Below are 21,096 nucleotides of genomic sequence, written 5' to 3' on the forward strand. Positions count from 1 at the left end.
GTACCTGGGAGATGGTAGTTGCACTGAACCCTGAGGGAATGATGGACTGCTACAGTGAGGAGTTGAAGATGTCCATAAAGACCTTCGACCATTGGACTACACAGTTGCCTCAGGTTCTTGAGGACAATAGTAATTTGCTTTCAGATGCAGAACAAGATCCAATGAAACTGATGGACTTTGCTTACCTGTTGTTGCCTTGGTAGAACTTGGGGAATTGGTCAGGGAAGTGAGAGACATTCTCGAATGTGGGGCCCTCCGTATTAGGAAGGTGGCAATAGAAACAGGGAATGCCAGGAAAGCAGATGAGGCAGTATCTGTGGAAACATTTCAAGTCACCAGAAGAGACAAAGAAGGTTAGTCCAGGCAGCAAGAAAGGTCAGTGAGAGTAATGGAGTTGTATAGAAAACAGGCCATTCAGTCCACTACATACATGCTGGCCATCATGCCCATCTACACTAATCGCATGCCTGCATTAGTTCCGCGTCCCTCTATGTCCTGCTCATTCAAGTACCTGCCCCAAAATCTCCTGAAAGTTGTTAGTTCCTGTCTTCTGGTAGCTCATTCCACAATGTGTGAAAGATTTACCCTTCAGAGCCTCTTTAACTCTCCTCTCTCTCTCTCTCTCTCTCTCTCTCTCTCTCTCTCTCTCTCTCTCTCTCTCTCTCTCTCTCTCCATCTCTCTCTCTCCCTCCCTCACCTGAAACTTATGTCATCGCTACCTTGGGATCTACCCTCTCTCATTCATCAAGTGTTCAGTTCCACCAAGGTAGGTCAGAGGTGGAGCGTATTGATGCGGGACCAGTCTAAAAAGAGTGAGTCATGCTGCTGTGCTTTAGGAAGCCGGCTTGCTGTGTAAAAGGACTCACAGACCCAGCTTTTCTTCTGTGTGAACAAGCAAGCCGGTTTCCAGAGGTAGGTCACGTATACGGCAATGGCACAGGCTTTTCAATGTTAAAAGGGCTACTGGGTGTCCGTGGATTTGCCTACAGTGTCTGCAGCCACACAGTCTTCAGTCTGAACCAGAGGCAACCCAAGCTCCAGATACAACCCTCAGTACCCTCTTGCATCTCGGTTCTGATACCCCCTCCAGCCAGTCTGCAACAGTCCACAGCCTGGCGTGAGTCCCTCACCGGGAGTCGCCAACAGCCCGTGCATGGGTTCCTGGTCCTGAGTCACCAAGCCCCTCACTGGTCCACCGCCATGGTCACTGGCCTGTGACTCGTCTCCTCAGCTTCTCCTTCTCGAACATGGAGGGGGTCTCCCCGTTTTCCGGTGCCCTGCACCAGTCCTCTGCTTCCCCCAGAGTCTGCAACCCCTCAAGGCCTGTAGCTGATTATAGGCACCGCCATCTTGGGCACAGACCCCGTGGTCACAGGATTTGAAAATAAGCCACCGTCAGCTCCTTAAACAGACCTGTATGGAGCTGACATCAGTCGGACTGTGCAGTTGGGCCCAGCGGGGGAGCACTGTATCTTCGCTTGCTACTGTCCTGGGCCCGCACCAGCTGCAGAGTCGCCATTCGAGTGATCAGAAGTTGGGGAATCCAATAGTGAGTCCAAGGAAGAAGAAGGCTTTGGTTTGTTCTCTAACTTGAAATTCTACTCCTGTTCTTGAACATAGTGCGACAGAGTATTTCGAGGTCGTTTGGGAGAAATTGCTAGAGCAGCTTGCACACACACATTTTAAAACACAGAATATTTGCAGGACTTTTGCAGAGTGCTATTTGCAAAAGGACAACAAAGTATCAACATACAGCTGGCCTGGGTGAGCCTGTGATTTTTGCAGGCAGGGAGAGAACAGTTTTGCTCTCAGAGAGGGAGGGTGTGAAACAGAGTGAGAGAGAGGAGGCAGAAATCAGTTCCAGAAGGACAAAGCTGGCAAACCTTTGGAAGACTGTCTGGTCAAAGGAGAAGGCTGGCTGTCTGAAAGGTGACCTGAAAGAAGGAGGATCATCTGGAGAACCCTGAAGGGGGAAAGTTTTTTCAGCAAGACTGATTAAATAGGAATCAGGTGTGGATGTCCTTGAACAAAAAGGAATTTTTCTCTGAAGACCAACAAGAACCCTCCTGAGTGGTAACCATTTCCCTGTTAAGCACCAAAGACTGGTGAACTTTGTTAATGCTAACTTCTGTGCACAGTACAAGAATTGCCTGCAACCAGTGAGATTGGACTGTGATCCAAAGAACTTTTCTAATCTTAAATACACAATGCACACACCTGCACTTAGTATTTGAGGGGGGGGGGGGTGTTAAGTAGGTTAAGTAAGTTGATAGTAATGTTAAAGTCTACTTCTGTTTTCTTGTTCAAATATAATTAAAAACTACTTTTGTTTTAGTGTCCCTTTGTGTTGTGGTGCATATCTATTACTGCTGGCTTTTGGGGTCCTCTGGTCTCTGTAACAGTAGAGGTGCCAGTCTTCTGGCTTCTGTACCTCCTGTCTGAAGTGAGAGGAATCAGATGCTGAGTACAAACAAAAGTCAGAGGGAAAATAACTTTAGGACAGCTGAACTATCGCAATGTGCCAGCATCATTATGTAATTAAACCAGCTAAATTCAATGGAAGTTCATTTAATGTTTCTCCAACTTCCTATGTGAGGTGGTCGATCATAATCCCCAATTTTTTTTCAGGAAGCAACTTTTTTTCAGGAATGCATGTCTTAAGTTCAAGTTTATTGACATCTGATTGTAAATGTAGTTCAAGCTCATCACTCAGTTGCACAATTACAACCTGCTGAATCTCTGGTGGTTCGTGCAAACACACATACATAGACAACTTGAAAAAACAATGTACCTAAACACCATAGTGCAGACACACGGACACACAGTACACTCTACACACAAGCAACATAGCGATCCAAAATAAGTATATATGAAAATAATTTACAGGTTTCTGGGATTGTTCAACAGTCTCACTGGCTGTGGGAAGAAGCTGTTTCCCAGCCTCGCCGACCTGGTTTTCAGTCTTTCTTAAAGATAATGTCTCATAAATACTGCGGCCTGGATGGTGAGGGTGTTCGATGATTCTCTAAGCCCTCTTTAAGCACTGTTCACTGTAGAAAGCGTCATAGAGGGAAGGGAGAACCCAGTGATCTCCTCAGCAGTTTTCATCACCCTTCCGTACTGACCTCCGATCGGCCACTTTGATGCGGCCAGCCAGGACACTCTCTATTGGGCTCCTGTACAACATTATTAGGATGGTGGCTGGAGGCCTTGATGCCCTCAACTTCCTAAGGCGCTGCTGTGCCTTCCTGACTGGAGGTATTTTGAATCCAGGATAGGTTGTCCCTTAAATGGATGGCAAGGAAATTTGTGCTCCCCACTCTCTCTACAATGGAGCCACTCAGCCCTTTCAAACTGCCATGTAAAATGGGGTTAACCGGGCAATTTGTGCCCCAGTTATGCAGCAGTTAGAAAGGGTCTGACCCGGTCTACCCCATCGGAATCCAACCGGGTCCCTGACCTACCTCAGAGGGAGTCGGGGAACCCAGTTAAATTTACCTAGGTCGTGTCCACAGGCGATTTGAACAGGAAAATGGTCGACCTGCTTATTCCGGTGACGTCAGCGCTTGCGTTCGTGCGTGTCACCGGGCAGCCAGCATCTGAACATCCAGTGAGTGCATGGCATGTCATTACAGGGGCGGGATTCCCCTTAAATCGTCAGGTTGGTGATTTAATGGGTCCGCCCCCCTGCGATTTTGTTGCCAACCCGGACAGACTGCGGTTTTTCAATCAAGTCGTCCGGGATCTAACTGCAGAGAGGGACACCAAGGTCCCAGCAATGACAGTTTATCCACTGGCCTCCGAGGTGCGATCTGGTTGAATGCTGACCTGAAGTCAATGTCTGAGGCATCGTTCTCCAGGTGGGTCGGGACAGAGTGGAGGGTCAAGGCGAGTGGATTAGTTTGGTCACTAGGCAAAGTGGAATGTGTCCATTGTCATTGGAAAATGCCACCCCTGGATGCTTTGCTAGATTCATTTTAGAAGGGATAAATCAACCACATTCTGTCAAAAACAATCTCTGAGATAAAAATCCACTGAATGTAAGTTCAAACTCGACTCCATGCAGAATCATTTCAGCTTAGAGTAAAATAATATTTTCAATACCGGTCAGGAAGATGATGACAAGCCAATCAGATTATTATAGGAACTAGATGGAGTGTCCATGGACATTTTCAGACTCTCACTGCTGCAGCTGGAGGTTCCAACTTGTTTCAAGAAAGATAGATACATGGATGGCAGAACTCTCGATGGTTTGGAATGGTTGTAGGTCAGTGGGACTAGAGGAATAACATTTTGGCCCAGACTGGAAGGGCTGAATGGCCTGTTTTCTGTGCTGTAATGTTCTATAGAAAGTAAATAAAAGGGTGGCAAGGTTAGCTTCACGGTGAGTGCAAAGCAGTTACGGCACCAGCTGTCTGTATGGAGTTTGTACATTCTCCCCAAGTCTGGGTGGGTTTTCCCTGGGGGCGGGGGGAAGCTCCAGCTTTCTCCCATCCTTCAAAACATACCGGAGGTTTTAGGTCAATTGGGTGTAATTGGCCGGCATGGGCTCGTGGGCCAAAAGGGCCTGTAACCGTACTGTGTCTGAATTTAAAAATTTTAAGAGCTCAATGACCTGCTTCAATCTACCAGTAGCATTCACATCTATGCAATGAAATACTTTGAGAGCTTGATCATGGTCTGAATTAACGTCCTTAAGTAAAGACCCGGACCCACTTCAATTCGCCTACTGCCACAATTGCTCCACAGCAGATGCAATCTCACTGGCTCTCCATTCAGCCCTGGATCACTAGACTACAGTAACATATGCCTTTCTTTGATTACTGCTCAGCTTTCAACAGCTGGATCACTGCACATCCCTGTGCAATTGGGTCCTTAACTTCCTCATCGGAAGGCCACAGTCAGTACAAATCAGAAACCATGTCTCTTCCTCACTGACGCTCAACATGGGTGCACCTCAAGGATGCGCATTTAGCCCACTGCTCTATTCTCTCTACTCCCATGACTGTGTGGCCGGGCACAATTCAAACGCCATCTACAAATTTACCAATGACATCATGGTTGTCGGCAGAATCACAGATAAGGATTAGATAGATCAGCTAGTTTAGTGGTGCCCCAGTAACAAGCTTGCACTCAACATTAGCAAAACTAAGAATCTGTTCGTGGACTTCAGAAAGGGGAAACCAGGAGATCACAAACCAGTCCTCATTGATACAGCAAATCGGAAATGATCTTTGTGTTCAGCTTGAGGTTGTCAAGGATAAAGAAATTCAAAGTCCTGGGTGTCAGCATCTCAGAAGATCTTTCTTGGGACCTTCATGTCAATCCAACCATGATGAAGGCTCACCACCATTTGAAGAGATTTGGTGTGTCACCAAAGACTCTTGCATATTCTCGCATAGTGTACCATGAAGAGCGGTTGCATCACTGTCCGATATGGAGGACAGGAAAAGACTACAGAGGGTTGTGAACACAGCCAGCGCCATCACGGGCACCAGTCTTCACTCCATCGAGTTCATTTACAAGAGACGGGGTCTCAAGAAAGCAGCCTCTGTCCTCAAGGACCAGGCCGTGCCCTCTTCCCACTGCTACCATCAGGAAGGAGGTTCAAAAGCCTGAAGAAAGCAGCTTCTTCCCCTTGGCCATCAGATTTCTGAATAAACCACAGACACTGCCTTACTTTATCCTATTTTGCACTAATATATTTTTTTAAAGCAACATAGCAATTTTTGCTCCTGGCATTCATGACAATAAATTCTGCTTCTGTAATGTCTTCTAATAAGAGTTTCATTTTTATTGCAAAGTTATCCCAAGAAGATAATCAAGCCAAAACATAAAGCCAAACCATGCTAATGGATGGTTGGAGAGGGATTAAAAACTTGGGCAATTTTAGAAGGGGTAGAGAGGTTTAGGGAGGGGTTTTCAGAGCTTTTGGCTCTGGTGGCTAAAGGCACCAATGGAGTGATTACATTTACATGGTAAAAACTGTGGGAGTGAATGTGTGTCACCGAAGACTCTGGTAAACTTCAAGGTGGACCTAGTAGAGAGCATTCTGGCTGGTTGCATCACTGAGGTGGGAACACTCTGGACAGGGAGAAAAAAAACTCCAGAGGGTTGTCAACTCAGCCTGAAAGACATCACGGGCACCAGACTTCACTCCATCGAGGACATCTAAAAGAGGCGGTGAATTAAGAAAGGAGCCTCTCTCCTCAAGGACTCCCCCGCCACCACCACCACCACCACCCAGGCAATGCCTTCTTCACTCTACTACCCTCAGGAAAAAGGTACAGGAGCCTGAAGATGAGCACTCAGCGGCACAAGGACAGCGTCTTCCCCTCCACCATCGGATTCCTGAATGAGCAATGAACCACGGGCGCTGCCTCATTGATTTTTTTTCTTGCACTATTTTTATTTATTTTGTAAGGTGGTTTATATGAATGTTTGCACTGTAACTCTGCCGCAAAAACAACGAATTTCATGACTTGTTCATGACGATAAATTCTGATTCATATCATGGAAGTTACAGATTGGTAAGAGATTGGAAGGGTTGACACCGTAAAACCAAGGGAAATTATGAATTCTAAAATTAAAGAGATGCTTAACTGGGGGCTTGTACAGGTAAGTGAGTGCAAAGATCATGGAGAAATGGGATTTGGCCAGTTTACCCCTGGAAAATTGGGACATGATCAGCAAGTTCTAAATAATTTCAGGCTTAAAGGGGCAGCCCGGTTAGCACAGCACCATTACAGCACCAGTGATCTGGACCAGACCAATCCCACCCTGTCTGTAAGGAGTTTGTACGTCCTCCCTGTGTCCACATGGCTTTTCCTGGGGGGGGGGGGGAGGGCTCCGGTCTCCTCCCACTGTTCAAATCATACCGGGGGTGAAGGTTAATGGGGTATAAATTCGGAGGCATGGACTCGTGGGCCAAATGGCCTGTTACCGTGCCATACGTCTAAATTTAAAAAGGCTGATTAGAGCCCTACTGATGCAGTCAAGGATTGGCCAAGGCATGGGTGCGTGTTTCAGAAGCAGAACTGGAATAAGTAGCCCATGGGCCTTGCCCGTTGACCTCACCAGACAGGTGGCGATGGAGTCTCTTGCCTGAAGGTCTTGCTTCACCCTGCAAACTAGGCTGCCTCTGGGTGAAGCTGCACCTTCCAGGCCACGCTGCTCTCATCCCCAAGATTGGCGGCGCGTGCGGCTCTGTCGATCTGTGACGGTGGGGTGGGGGGGGGGGGGTCCCATCCTCTCGAAGCAAAGAACAGCAGCGTACTCATTGGCCTCGAGACAACACCTCTTCCTGCCCATGAGAAGCCAATAAAACTCCTATTGTGTTTCCATTTAATAAAGCAGCAATAAAAAGTGCTTTACAGTGATATAAAAGAGAATTTGAAATCTAATTGATTATAAAATGAGAATATAAAATCCAGGTGGCAGTCAGAATCCATGCAGTGAGTGTTGAAAGGGGTTGGCTCTGTTGGAGGGCTATGATGTTAATATCATGTAAAGCTCTTCTTGCACCTGGTTAATTGAAGAACTGACGTTACCTGAGACTGATTGAAAGGTATGGTTCTGTTGATATGTTTCTAATTCTCTTAAAGACCCAAGAGCTCGAGTTCCTCATCATCAGGCAAGTGGGTAGAGGCTGCTGCCATTTCTTGGACCCATCATTAAAGCCAGGGCACGTCTCCTCGCTCACAAGGATGTCACAGAATCCATCGGCAATATGTCACAAGCATGAGCAAGGGCAATCTCCTGTGGGGCCCTGATCGTTATTTATCTCCCCAGGATGGCACTGTGAGTGAATATGTGGTCATTATCTCATTTGCTCTTGATGGGAGCTTGCTGCGTGCAAATTGGCTCCTGTAATTCCAGCAAAGAAACCTCAGAAATACCTCACTGATTGCAGAGCTGTCAGATACTCTTTAAATACAAATCGTTCGCTTGCTACGCCCTCTATTGAGTTGGCCATTTGCTAATGGAAATGATGCTATGATCCTCTTTGATATTAGAGAAAGCAATGTATATTGAAAAAATTTTATGAAGGGATCAAAAGAAATGGGGGGGAGGGGAGCTGGAATTTGGATGATCAGTTATCAAAGTTTGGGCAGGTTGGAAGGGCTGAAGGGCCTATTCCTATTTTCTGTTTTTTATGCCTTAAAACATTTTTTTAAATCTTCAAACTACAACATTACAAAACACAAACACTTATACCTAAAACCCACCATAACATGTGGTCATAAGACCGTGCGGCAGTCATTACGACCACCTCTCTATTACACAATATTACATGTCAAATTAAAACACGATTTTCATCATCAACCAACCCACGGTGGGCCCACCATTCCCAGAAATCATCCACCGTCCCCTTGGACACTGCATGCTCCCACTCCAACACCGCACGGGCCCGGACACAACCCCGAAAGACGGGCAGGCCGTCAGCTTGCTCCTTGCTTCGACCCATGAAGAGCCAGATCCACCAGCAACCCCCCAAGGCGATTGACTGGATGCCTGGTCCCCTTCTGCACTGTAGATCAGGAGCTGAGGGGGCTGAAGTGAGGAGCAGCCCCTTCAGGTAGGCAACGAGGGCCTGCAACCTCACGCACTCTGCAAAGGCGAGGTGCACTGCCTCCTCCCAGCCTTAGAAGTGACAGGCGGCCGGGGTGTCGGTGGACCGATTCACGAAGCGGTTACACCGCACTGCTCGGTGCAGTACTCTCCAACCCAGGTCCCCGATGTAAACAGGGAGGACTCCTGCGTACAGGGACCTCTGCTGGGGACCCCCTCGATGCTGGGCGGTAAAACCGACCGCTGCAGCATGTCTGGATGACGAATGGAGGGCAAGGAAGTGAAAAGTGTGCAGGAGCAGCCCTCACAGGAACTGCTTCGGCTCATTCCTGTTAACTTGAATTCAAGCAACCGGCAAAAAGAAATCAGGGGAAAATAAATGGGTGAAAAATGTGGAAATTTAAAATTGGCACGCATCGCCATTAGTTCTCCATTCACACAACACACCATCTCGAGGAACTGGAAAACTTGCTTATGCAGCATCTATCAATCCCTGTAGGCACCGGATACCAGGGGGTTTTACTGCATTGCCATTCATCCTGTTCACCGTTGAATGATTGAAGAGCTGAACAGACAATGATGCATTAACAAGTCATTTGATAACATATGGGGTGAATCATTCCCTTCTTTACTCTTATGGAAGGCAGGTTCTTGTGAGGCAGGCGGGAGACGTGTCAGAGAGAGAGAGAGAGAGAGAGAGACAGACAGACAGACAGAGAGAGAGAGAGAGAGAGAGTGAGTGAAAGAGAAAGAGAGAGAGAGAGAGAGAGAGAGCGAGGGAGAGAGAGAGAGAGAGAGATAGAGAGAGAGAGAGAGAGAGAGAGAGAGAGAGGGAGGGAGGGTTGAGTGACTCATAAACATTCTCTAACCTGTACACCTTTGGGAGTTGACATTGATGAACTTCAGAAAGGAAGGGTTTAATGCCATTTAGCTGTGACACTCAGCACATTTCAGATTTCAGGTTTCAGAATTATTGTCAGAGAACATACATGACATCAAATGCACCTTGAGATTCTTTTTCCTGCAGACAAGGCAGAATTACCACTAATTTCTAGTGCGAGTAAACTGACTCAATGTACACATGTAAATGAATAAAGAAATGTAAATAAACTGACTGTGCAATACAGAGATAGAAAAAAATCAATAAAATGCAAGAGTCCTTAAATGAGCCCCTGATTGAGTTTGTCGTTGAGGAGTCTGATGGTGGAGGGGGAACAGCTGTTCCTGAACCTCGTGGTGCGAGTCTTGTGGCCCTGACACATCTTTCTTGGTGGCAACATTCCCTGTAGGTGTTCTCAGTGGTGGGGAGGGTTTTACCTGTGATGACTTGGGCTGCGACCACTCCCGTTTGCAGGTCTTTAAGTGTGGTAGCCGGTCAGCACACTTTCCACCACACCTCTGTCGGAATTTGCCAGGGTTCCTGATGTCATACTAGACCTCCGCTTTCTTCACGATGCCATTAGTGTGTTGGGACCAGGAAAGATCCTCCAAGGGAGTGACTCCCAAGAACTTTTCTCACCCTCTCCACCTCTGATCCCCCAATGATCACTGGATCGTACCCTTCTAGATTTCCCTCCCTGACAATCAGCTCCTTGGTTTTGGTGCCATTGAATGTGAGGTTATTGTGGGTGTACCATTCAGCCAAGTTTTCTATCTTCCTCCTGTGTGGTGGCTCATTGTCCTTTTTTATACAACCCACCACCATAGTATCATCAGCGAATTTGTAGATGGTGTTGTTGTTGTACAGACCCACGCAGTCGTAGGTGTAAAGCAAGTAGATCAGGGGCTAAGAACACAGCCCTGTGGTGCTCCAGTTCTGATGGAGATTGCGGAGGAGATGTTCTTACCAATCCTCATTGATTGTGGTCTGGAGGTGAGGAAATCCAGGATCCAATGACACATTGGGGTGTTGAGTCCCAGGTCTTGGGGTTTGCTGATCAGCTTTGAGAGGGTGATGTTGTTAACTGCTGAACTGTAGTTGATAAAGAGCATCCAGGTGTTCCAAGGCTTTGTGTAGAGCCAGAGAGACAACATCTGCCGTAGGCCCATTGCTACGATAAGCAAACTGGAACGTATCCACGTCGCTGCTCAGACAGGACTTGTTATGCTTCAACACCAGCCTTTCAAAACACTTCATCACTGTTGATGTAAGGCCACTGGTCAATCGTCATTTAGACACTTTTCTTGGGCACCGGTATGATTGATGCCTGTTTGAAACATGCCCTGCTGGAGGGAGATGTTGAAGATATCCATGAATACATTGGTAAGTTGGTCAGCTCAGATTTTTAATACTCGGCCGGGGGTGGGTACTTTCCTTGGACTCACTCTCCTGTACCCTATGTACAGAAGCCTAAAATTGGACTCGTTCGTACATGTTGTTAATGCTCCAATCATTCCATGGATTGCACTAGTGGCCACTTTTGTATATCTCTGGAATTGAGTGGTATAGGAGGATGAATTACTAGAGGTTGTTTTTAAAGGAGGGAGATAAAACTTGACAACTGCCAAGGAACCAGGGCTGCAGTGAATGGGCCCAGAAGAGGAGATGAAGCTGGGGCAGATCAGCTTTGATTCTGTTGAATGGTGGAGGAGGCCTGATGGGCCAAGCAACATCTGCCTGCTCCATTCTTCTGCCTGAATCGCAGGGCTGCACAGCACCGGAATGGGTCCCTGGACAGAGCTGGAGAGAGTGGGAGAGTGTAGTGTGGATTGTGGGAGGTCATATAGCCTCTCCATCTGGAACCTGGTTGATATATAGATTGGGGAGGGTCATGTGAGCTCTGGCTGGAACCTGCCCATCAAACCCTTCCCACAGGTTAACACACACCTAGTCATTGACCCCTTTAATTGCCTCATCGATACCTGGGCCGGACTCTCCAGCCGATGGCACTATAAAGCCCATCACATGTGGACCATAACATTGCCCTGGGACAAACCCTAGGTCCACTCCAGGTTGGGAACCATGGAGATTTGTTGGTAAGATGTGTGCTGGCAAATGGTTGGGAGCTGTAGTAATGTGTGTCTGGAAATCACTGTCCCTAGTTTAGTTCAGTTAAGAGCTGTGATGCACTGTATCAAAGCATGGTGGGAATTGTGTATTATTATCTTATTGTAAAGATCTATCGTGATTGGTGCGAGGGTCTCGTACATTCCAGTGTGTGTGGGGCTGTATGGGGGTGGAGTGTGTGTCTTTTAACTTTGTTGCAACTCCCTCATGTAAATAAAATTTACTGTTTAACTAGCCTATGTTCAGACTCATTTTTCCTGGGACTCATTGAATCTGTTTAGCCACACACAACAGATATGTTTTTTACACAGTTGCTGTATTCCAGAAAATTATTCCCAATTTCCCGGAATGCAGTCTGTATAAAAAGATCGGAACCAGAATAAGGACTCATTTCCATTCTGACATTTTACCTCCCCGACCCCTAGTAATGTTCATGGATCGGCTGCAGTCAAACTGAATTGCAGGCGATCCGTGAACAATGGGCGAAAGAATAGGACATCCAGCCTCCTTAAATACTGCACTTCAGGTATTCTGTCTAAACTCGCGATGCAGTACGGATATTTGGAGTTTTGGTCATTCCTGTGTGAACGGCCACTCCCGGAAGGTAGGGAGACACTTCAGAAAGGAAAAGTCATGTATGTTCTATGTTAAAAACATGAGACAACATGGACTCGATGGGCCTAAGGGCCTGATTCCATGTTTGTTACTCGCTGATTGAACAAGTCGCCAAGGCCGGGGAGTGGGGCTGAGTGGGAGGATGGATCAGCTCATGACTAGAATGGTGGAGCAGACCCGATGGGCCGATTGGCCTACCTCTGCTCCTATACCCCTTGTGAAGTTGTCCATCCATCGCTGTTACACTTTGTCATGTTAACACACAACACCCTCGCTTACGCAATCTGGGCAAAAGACTCAGGATCAGTGTGTTAACAAAACAAAATATATTACCCATTTGGATAATTTGCATAATTTATTCTGCATTCCATTTTTAATGTTTTAATTTACATAAAACACGTGTCACACGAATATATTGGATTCAATTAAAAGAGATGGCAGAGATGCATAATGGGTTTGCAAGAAGAGTCATAATTTGCTCATTAAATTAAATTATCCATGGGCTGTGGCAAATTTTGGTCTGCACCATCTGCTGATTCCCCAGCTTCCCTTGAAGCTGCACAAGGAGCTCCATGGTTTCTGGCATTCGGTCTGTGCTACAGTATCAACGGTGGATGAGCTGGGAGCCCTGATGATAAGGGCCATGCCCACAGGAAAAAAGAATCTCAGGGTTGTACGTGACGTCATGCCTGCACTCTGGCAATGAGTCTGAAATCTGAAGTTTGTTGCTTTGCGACTGCAGGGCTAAAACTGCTATAAATTATGGTTCAGCGAACGCCAGATCTCAAAATAAATAATTAGTGCACAAAACAGAAAGATAAGTGAGGTAGATTCATTGTCCAATCGGAAATCTAATGGGCAAAGGGGAAGAAAGGATATGCATAATGTCAGCTGTGCGACCTTTGTACCTGCTTCCTGATGGTAGCAGTGAGGGGCTTTGAGACACTGCCCCTTAAAGATGGAGTGAAGACTCGATGCCCATGATGGCGATGGCTGAGGTTACAACCCGCTGTAGCTCCTCCTGTCCTGTGCATTGGACCCTCCGCGCCAGACAGAGATGAAACCTGACAGAATGCTGTCCACGGTAGAAATAGCTTCTTTGACCCATGTGGCTTATTTATTTTCCCAGTGCTCATTCATACAGCACAACCCCATGTCATTCCCATGAATGCAACGTCAAAACAAGGCAAGTCAAGTTCATTGTCATCTGATTGCATGAGAACACCCGACAAAACAGCGTTTTTCAGTCCTCTGCAGACACACATCTGGACATGACGCACATGCAGAAAAACAAAACCTATGCAGGACAAGAATTCATATGCACAAAGAGATAAATAAATAAAAATTGTTTCATGAATAGGAGAATCTCAGAGACCCCAGTGATCCTCTCTGCCACTCTGATGGTCCTGTGGATTGACCTTTGATCCATTTCTCTGCAGCAACCATACCGCGCTGTGATCCAGCCAGCCAGGACGCTCTCGACAGAGCTCCCGTAGAAGGTTGGCACGATGGTGGCCGGTAACCGTGCTCATTCCTTAAGAGGGGTAGATGTTCCTCAGCTTACCGTGACCCTAACCCGCATCACCACGTGAGGTGGCTGAGGTGGCACTAAACTCGAGGCCAGTTTAGTGAGCTGCAATTAGTCAGGCAGCCACTCAGATTCCTTGAAGGAGCGAGTTATCACAAAGGACAGTCTCAACTTAATTTAGCTCACTCATTCCACTTGCATCATTTCTGATGCATAAAATCATTTCTGGAAGCTTTACCAAAAGTTTCATTTTCACATCACATTGTCTGGATTGGAAAATACAAAGCTCTAGTGAGACCATACTTAGAATAATGTGTTCAGTTCTGTTCACTTCGCTATGGGAAGGAACATGTATGCTACGGAAAGGCCGCAGCGGAGATTGGAAAATGAGCCTTATGAGACAAGGTTAGCAGAGCCGGGACCTTTCTATTTGGAGCGAAGAACGATGAGAGGAGACTTAATAGATTCTGAGAGGCACAGATAGGGTGGACGGCCAGCGCCTTTTTCCCAGAGGACGTCTGTACAAAGTGAAGGGAGGAAAGTTTAGGGGAGACATCAGGGGTACGTTTTTTTTTCCACAGAGAGTTGAGGGGGCCTGGAATGCATTGCCAGGAGTTGTGCTGGAGACTGGAACAAGAGGGGCATTTAAGAGACACTTAGACAGGTACGTGGATGAAAGGAAAATAGAGGGTTATGCGGTAGGAAGGGTTTATATATTTTTTTAGGAATCTCTGGATTGGCATTGAGGGCCTGAGGGCTTGTATGTACTGTATGTTTTGTGTTCTCATTCATCCGTACATCATTGGCGGGACAAAGCTGGTTGTCATTGTACAGGGCAGTAACTGCATTTCCGTGGTGCTGCTCTCGTCCTGTCAGGTCAATCCAGTAAAGCGTTGCTGTGCGGTAAAAGTAGTTGGCAGTTCGGGTGCAGAAAGATCCTCAAACAAACAGGAAACACTATGAGAAAAACACCACGAGTTAGCAACAGGGATCAGCCCCTAGGACTCTCGGGACAAATCTGCTGTTCAACAAGGTTGCTTCAACTCCTGCCTTGTGGCTCATAAACTTCCGCTGCCCTAGAGTCCGAAAATCTATCGGGTTCTGACCTTGAACGTAATGAATGATTCCGCTGCCATATCAAAGGGTTTTAAAGCAGGTCACACTGAAGAAGAAAAGCAGACAACGTTTTGTTAAGCTCTGAGAGAAAAAGGTTCTTCCTCATCTCCATATAAAAATCTGACAATCCTCCATCACGTTGGTTTCCCTCAGAGTCCTATGTGCTTCGAGACGAATACTTTCTAGTTCTAGAGACTATGAATCTATGTGAGACCAGGCAGAGGGAGCCTTTATTTACCCTCTCTCCTGAAAGATGCATGCAGTTTTTAAAAAAATAATTTAGACACACAGCACGGTAACAGGCCATTTCAGTCCACGTATCCACGCCATCCAATTTACACCCCATTACACATGGTACGTTTTGAACGGTGGGAGAAAACCGGTGGAGAAAACCCACGCAGGCACGGGTAAGATGTGCAAATTCCTTGCACGCAGCGTAGGATTCAAACCCAGTCGCTCGTGCTGTAAAGGCATTCCGCCAACCACTAAGCTCAGTGCCGAGTCTGTTCTCTCCTATTAGGATCGCTGGAGCGGCCCCGTTGAGCGCAACTCTATTGGGGTGCCAGCAACCCAGGTTCAAATCAGCTGTTGCCTGCTGAGAGTTTGTACTTTCTCCCCGAGTCCGGGCTGTTTCTTTCCAGGCACTTCCACTGTTCCCAAGACGTACAGGATTAGTAGGTTTATTGGTCACATGGGCGTACTTGGGTGGCGCAGACTCGTAGGTCGGAAGAGCCTGTGAGCATGCTGGATCTCCAAATTAACAATTAAACCCTCTGATGTCCACAAACTTTAGGTGTGCACCTAGTCTATGCGTGAAAGTCGGCTATTGAACCATAGAAGGTATCATAGCCAAGCTGAATCCTGAAATATACTGATCACGAGAACGTTAAAGACTTGGAGAGGGTGTTCAGGAGATTTTATTTTGGTAATACACCCATGATGTGAGACTTCTGTTATATTGAGAGACGAAAGAAACAGGGGTTGTACTCCCTGGAGCAGAGGAGGTTAAATGGAGACTTGATGGAGGTGTTCAAAGTTATAAAGGATTTTGAGAGAATAAATGAGAAGAAATTGTTTCAATGAGCAGGAGGCGCACTTATCAGAAGATGAGAGCTAAGATATTATTAAGCTGGATAGTTTTGCTTGAAAGGGTGGAAAGAGATCACAGAATTGTCACAGCCCATTGAGTCTGGAGTGGCTCCAATCAAGAGCAGTCAAGCTCATCCCTCACCACCACCCACTGCCCTAACTCTGTCAATTCTTTCCTCTCACACACTTCTTCAGCTCTCGTTTGAACACAATAATTACATCTGTCTGTAGTAGCCTCTCCATTATCTCCTCTCTCTCACACATATACATACACATGTATGCATGCGTACACGCGCACACCCAAATATGCACGTGTGCGCGCACACACAAGCGTGCGCGTATACAGGCGCCTCTCTTGCCTGACAGTGCAGCTCTATCCCTCTGTAACTCCTGTATGACCTGGCATGTTATATTTAACAAACTACACACTTCGGCTTCACCCTCCCTGTTCTTGGAGCCTTGTGAGAAACCGGAGTTCAATTTCATATTCCCACTCTCAGTCTCCAGCTTTAAATATCATCTGCCACCTATTTTTGCCCTTCCTCCAGCCTGTCTCTATCTCCTCAAATCTAGTTCAATCCTCAAAATTCGCGACTCCTTGTCAATGCTAATCAACAGTAAAGGGAACAAATGTTCAGAAAGTAAATTTACAGGGAACGAAGAGAGGGATTAATCAGGTTTACTCTCTCAGTTGACAGAGATACGTGTACATGTGCATGTATCTGTCTTATGCATAGATGTAGACACAGTCTCATTTCCGTAAATATTTGCACACACACATATGTGTGCACGTGTAAGTATACTCTCACTGTCAGCAAGGCGTGTATTGTGGACTTGAGGAGGGGGAGGCGGAGGAGGCACCCGTCTGTCTTTATTGACGGGGTGATGGTGAAGAGGGTTAGTACCTTTACCTCCTGGCCATCCATGGATTAGAGGAACTCTCCTAGAGTCAGCGCATTGAGGCAACTGTGGAAAAAGCACAGCAACATCTTAATATTCGAAGACATCTGATGAGATTTGGCATGTGTGTATGCGGACTTGTGTATCTGTGCATGGTCTGTGTTTACACATGTTTGTATGCGTGTATGACTGTGTATGTCCATGTGTTTGTGTGTGTGTGTCTGTGCATGTGAGTTGTGCCTATGTGTGTGTGTGTGTGTGTGTGTGTGTGTGTGTGTGTGTGTGTGTGTGTGTGTGTGTGTGCGCGCGCGCGTGCCCGTGTGTGTGTGCACGTGCATGTGAGTATGTGTGGAGATGATGGTGTGATGGCCACTGCAGTGAACCACCTTTGACTGTCCCCATCCACTCTGGGCAGGTACTCCTTGTTTGGCCTCCTGGTCGCGTGTTGCCTCATGGTGAGGATTAACTTGTAAAAGCACCAATATACTCAGAGAAATATGTCACCCAAAAATGAGAAACCTCGATAAAGGAGGCTGCCAGGTGATTTTCTATTTCCTTTTTGTTTCAAGTAACAGCCACGTACTGCAGTGTTGAACATGATCTCCAATGCTGGGATATGATGGAGCTGTATCACAATTGTATTGTGGGGAGGTCTTCCGACCTATGAGTCTGGTATTCCCGTAGGGTCCTAGTGCTGGGTAATTCCCACATCATACACTGAAACGATTTAATTCCCCTAATTCAAAATGTCCTCGTCGCTGGGAAACATCCTTTCAGCATTGACCCTGAAGAGGTCTGTGTTGCGGTGGTTCAGTGGTTAGGTCACTGGACCAATAATCCAGGGCATTCGCAGAGAAGTGACTTCCAATCCATTCTTGGCTGATGTGAAATCCTCATTCCATTAGTAATCTAGAATGTGAAACAAAGGCTTGTCACTGGTAAAGATGGCCACATTGTTGTGGTTGAATGCTCTTCAGGAGAAAGGTTCTGCTGTCTGACGTCATAGGGCACTACCAGTAACCACAGAGACAAGCTGAGGAAATGATAGGCTTTAATATATCGAAGAACCTTGCTGGCCCGGATCCTAGGATAAGAATGGCGGCAAGGGAGAGGTGGCCCAGCACCACAGGGGAGGGGTCATAGGTATGAGTCATCTGTGGACAGGCCAGCTCCATACATACAACCGACAATGATACAATGGAGGAAATGTATCACCACAGACATGAAACATGCAAGTCCGCAGATGCTGTGATTGTTGGAGAAATGCTGGAGGAACCTAGCGTCCATGGGAGGCAAAAATATTAAATTTTAAATTTAGACACACAGCCTCGGTAACAGGCCCTTTTGGCCCATGAACCTATGCCACACCCAATTCACTTTCACTCTCGGTACGTTTTGAAGGGTGAGAAGAAACCACAGCCCCCCAGGGAGAAAAACCCCATGCTGACATAGGGAGAACATGCAAACTCCTTACAGGCAGTGCCGGATTCGAACCCGGGTTACTGATGCTGCAGTAAAACATTGCGCTGACCTAAAGATATATTACTGCCGTTTCGGGCCTAAGCCTTTCCATGAAGAAGGGCTCCAGGCCCGAAACGTCGCTGATATATCTTTACCTCCTATGACGCCATGAGACCGGCTGAGTTCATCCAGCGTTTCTGTGCAGTTTGCTTTCTGCACTTGATGTGACGCTGGACTCACCTAGGAGGCCCAGAGAGGGGCAATCACAGATGGGCAATCAATGACACTGACATCTTAACCCTGAAACATAAATAAGAGAGGTGTTCGATTACTTTAGCAGTTCGCCCATTCTGCTAACACCACCGGAACGTGTTTGACATTCAATGTCCTTATTTGCTGTTCCACAACGGTGCAATAATTACAGTCTCCTTTCACCTGCAATGAGTCTCCTTCCCAGAATGATAATACCTGGGGACCAGCCAGTCCCATTGTAGGTGTCCAAAGGATTTGCCTATTTCCAGCAATGGGCCAGTTTGAAATGTGACTCAAGTCTTATTGAGCTGCCTGCTATTAAGGACAGAGCTTGATAGAAGTCCCACTGACCTACACCCAGTCCATCGCCCTCCATCCATGCACCTGTCCATTTTTCTAAAATGTGAAAATTGGGCCTATATTTCGTGGGGACATTCAGTGGGGAAAGACTCCAATCTGCCCTGTGTCCTGGCAGCTAGTGGGTACCCATCTGGGTGAATCCCACCAGCCAGTCCTTGCCTTAGCGATTCATGTGTCCAGTTCTTGAGTGAATCCTTTTCCCAACCACTTGGAACCAAACAATCCTGAACGAAAGAACAGCTTTGCCTGCACATGATATACCCCTCCCTCACGGTTAGGCAGTTGCAGGGTTAGGAAGGTGATGGGGGGGTGGGGGGAGGCGTGTATATCCATTCCCTGAGGTCAAATCAACTGAAGTTACTTGCCGCCCAATTTACACCCGATTAACCTGCAACTGCTAGTATATTTCGAATGGTGAGGGGAAACCGGAGCCCCTGGGGAAAACCCATGCAGACACGGAGGGAGCGTGCAGGCAGCACAGGATTCGAACTCCAGTCCCAATCGCTGGCGCTGTAAAGGCGTCGCGCTAACTGCTACGCCAACCGTACCACCCCGAAATGTCAACATGTCCTCGAAACCCAGTGAGAAGGGTTCAGGCCCATATTCCAGATTTCTGCCAGGATACGTGGCAGAGGCATTTGGCTGGATCGCAAGGTTTGGCAACAGGGGAAGAAAAAAAACATGAAAGTCGGCATGACACTGAGATCGAAGTAAAAACTCACCGTTGGAGAAAGTCAGCAGGTCAAACAGTGCCCAGACATAAAATTCTCCCCCAGAGAGAAAATTAGGTGTTACACTGACATGTTTGTCCATGGCCTCGTGCTATCAAACTAAGACTGCCCGTAAATTGGAGGAGCACCTCATTTTTCCATCTGGGCGCTCTCCAAACGAGTTCTCCGGTTTCTGTGAACCTACTCTTCATCTTCCCCCATCCCCCTGCCTCCTTCCCTCTCCACCCACGGAGTCGCCGCCCGCCCCCCCCCCCCCACCATTTGCTCCCTCCCTTATCCATCTATTACATCCTGCCTGTGGGACCGTGCTTCTCCCCTGTCCCTCTCCCATCCCCTCCCACTCTGCCATTTTGTTCTGGCGCCTGCCTACATTTGGCTCGATGAAGGGCTCAAGCCCGAAACGTTAGTTATGTGTCTCTGCTACATAAAGACCTGCGGAGTTTTGCCAGCACTGACTTTTCTCTATTGACAAGGGATGTTGTTGATGGGATAGGAAAGGCTGATGTGAGATCTGGAAACGGCTGAGTTGAGTTTGGAAGGTGGAAATTGAGCATAAGGCTGACAGGGCAAAATGAAAATGAATTTCAATTCAAAATGATTAAAAGAAAGACAGGAAAAATTCCGATGTAGAGCAATCACGAGAAAGAGATCGCCAATCTTCCTTTTGTTACGAGCTCAGAGGACCCCAAAACCCAGCACCAAAAGATATTCACCAAGACAAATGATTCCTTAAACAAAAGTTGCTTTTAATTATCTTTAAACATGAAAACAGAATCACACTTTAACTTATCACTGTTGACAACTAATCTAATTTAGCCCCCTTCTAATTCTAGGCGCACGAGTATGTAATACATGTGTAAGTTCAGAAAAGTTCTTTGGTTCACAGTCCAATCTCACTTCTCACTCCTCCAAGTTCACTGGTTGCAGGCAATTCTTATACTGTGCACAGAATTTAACATTTATAAAGTTCACCAGGCTTTGGTGCTTGAAAGGTAAATGGTTACCGTTCAGGAAGGTTCTTGTTGGTTTTCAGAGAGAGATTTGTTATTCCAGGACACCCACAACTGATGTACTTCCATCAGCCACTTCAGTGTCTCACTGACGAAACTTGCCCCCTCAGGGTTCTTTCAGGTCATCATAGAGTTCCTTTCTGTTTCTATTATTCCAAGTGAAATATTAGACAGCCAGTCCTCTCCTCTGGCATGAAACACAAGGGGTTGGACCAGGCACTAACAACTCAGAACCATCTTCCAAAAGGGGTTTTCCACAATCTTGCCATCTTGTCCTGTTCCAGTCCCAGTTGCTGCTGCTGACGGTAAAACTGTAGAACTGATCTCTGTGTGTGTCTCCTCTCTCACACACACACACACAGAAAAAGCCTCTCTCTGCTTGCAAAACCACATGACCTTCTTACAACAGCAAGTACTCCTCCAGATAATCTGCGGTTCCAACTAGCTCTTTCATCT

This window comes from Narcine bancroftii, chromosome 13 (assembly GCF_036971445.1).
Source record: "Narcine bancroftii isolate sNarBan1 chromosome 13, sNarBan1.hap1, whole genome shotgun sequence".
In the NCBI taxonomy this organism is placed as follows: Eukaryota; Metazoa; Chordata; class Chondrichthyes; order Torpediniformes; family Narcinidae; genus Narcine; species Narcine bancroftii.